General features: G+C 33.9%; 1 non-coding gene across 1 annotated transcript; it reads right to left on the bottom strand.

The window, feature by feature from the left end:
* Positions 1 to 1,491: 1,491 nt before the first annotated feature.
* On the bottom strand, positions 1,492 to 1,603 carry LOC120247545. The gene has a single exon (XR_005532348.1). It is a non-coding gene; the product is annotated as a U6 spliceosomal RNA (small nuclear RNA).
* Positions 1,604 to 2,269: the final 666 nt, after the last annotated feature.

Genomic DNA, 2,269 nt, shown 5'->3' with positions numbered 1-2,269 from the left:
GTTCAGGAATTTCCAGATTGAAAGTGTTCACAGAGTGCTCAATACATGGATAAAAATAAACCCACAACAAGATACACCATTGTAAAATTTCAAAACACTAGGAGCAAAGAGCTTCAACAGAAGTGAAGTCAACACAGTGCCTTCAAAATTCAGAGGTCAAATTATTTACAACTTGGAGCTCTGTATTCAGTCAAACTATCAGCATTACAGAGGCAAACAGAGAGGGCTTTTAAGGTAGTAGTGATGCTTTATTTTTCAGATTTGCTAGAGGGTGTATGAGTATTTGTTTTATTATTCTTTAAGCCATAGAAGTATGTTCTATATACTATTTAAACTCTATCACCTCATTAAACAACAACAACAAAAAAAAAGATCTGCAAGCAAAACTGCAAATTTCCTTGCAAAACATTAGCAAGCAAAATGTTAGAACTTGATGGAGTTGAATGATGGTATATGTATATTCTGTTATTCTGTGTACCTTTTGCATACTTAATTTATATTATGAAAAAATACTTTAAGAAAAAAATGGGCTGGAAGGTGATATGGCAGAAGAGAATGAGTGACAGCACACTAAAAGACCATTCTGTTTTTCTAGAATGGTAAAAAGTGTTCTCCATGGTGGGCTATTATCTTTTCTCTACTAACTTAGTTTATCATTTTTACACTTACAGCTACTAAGCAGGTGATCTCAATGAGTAGTCCATTCCACTTACAAACAGCTACATGACCTTTTCCTTAAAAAGATTTTTTTAAAATGTTTACGTTGAAGAGAGAGAGAGAGAATGTGAGCAGGGAAGGGGCAGAAAAACAGGGAAGCACAGAATCTGAAGCAGGCTCCAGGCTCTGAGTTGTCAGAGGGTCTCGAATTCATGAATCATGGGATGATGACCTGACCCACAGTCGGATGATCAACCGACTGAGCCATCCAGGTGCCCCCCACAACATGACCTTTTCTGTCAAATTATAGACCTCTTGGCTTGTTACATATACCATACAAACTACATGTTGATGTCTTTTTTTTTTTTTTTTTTAGGTATTATTAGGCAGGCTATCACAACCCCATAACACTGTCTTATGGTTTATTACCTTGTGGAGGCTTTGGGTTCAGGCTAGTTAGGCTTTTACCACTTAGTTTTGCCTTAAGTAAGTTTCTGTCTTCTTTTTCAGTCTCCTCATTAGTATGCTGGAAATAATAATAGTGTCTAACTTGTAGGAGTTTTGTGAAACTTAATGTTAGCTCTTTTCATTATCACTCTTTGCAAATGTTAGGGTTGTATTGTCATAAACTAAAAGTGGTCATCATAGTCCTCTAACACTGATGGAGAAATACAGAATGAACATTTATACTTGTAAGCTCAGATATAAATGTAGTCACACTGCAGAGAGATTAATAAAAGAATCCTAAGAGAAATATAAATATGGTAACACTAAAGATCGGTATAGAGCACTACTAAGAGATCTCTGAACTATGAAGCTATTTGTTTTATTTGTATATATTTATACATAGAAACTTCATGAATTTGCATGTCAACCTTGTTCAGGGGCCATGCTAATCTCAATTGAATTGTTCTAGTTTTAATATCTGTGCTGCAGAAGGGAGCACATGTTCATTTCTTTTGAAATCCTGCTGGTACTTTTTTTTTTTTTCCCAACCTACACACCTGATCCTTATTATACTACAAAATATTTGACCTACAGCTAAAGACTTTTAGTTTGGTAAAAAAAAACACCAAAAACAAAATAATGATAAAATTACCAAAAAAAGAGGGGAAATGAACCCTTAGAAAACCAAAATTGTATGGCTAAAGTCTCACACAATCAGTAAGGTATCCTAAATACTAAATTCCTATACTCACTGGTTGCCTCACTTAATAGGTTGCATAGGTCACAATATTCATCAAAACTGGTATTAAATACAACATTTAAAAGATCAGCTGAACTGCATCAAAACATGTTTGTGATATTAAAAGATAGCATAAATCCATTTTGTCTTTTGATTAATATATTCTGCTTTTTGAGTATCAGTACAAAATCCCTGAATTAACTCTAAAATCATAATGCTATTTTCCATTAGACAAGTTTAAACTTGAAAACTTAGTTTATATAATGTTTCCTCAACCCAGAGGCATTGCTTATTCTTGCCCTTTCTAGCCTGTAAAATTCTAGAACTTTTTGAGTTTGAACTATGCTATATAGTATAGGTGCAAATACAAATGCATTACAGTTTTTCTCAGCTTTTCTTTGTTTGCTGAAACTCTTTGCAATTCTC

The sequence above is a fragment of the Hyaena hyaena genome, unplaced genomic scaffold, assembly GCF_003009895.1.
Source record: "Hyaena hyaena isolate Hyena2069 unplaced genomic scaffold, ASM300989v1 scaffold_529, whole genome shotgun sequence".
NCBI lineage: Eukaryota > Metazoa > Chordata > Mammalia > Carnivora > Hyaenidae > Hyaena > Hyaena hyaena.
This window is presented reverse-complemented; position numbering and strand designations above follow the sequence as displayed.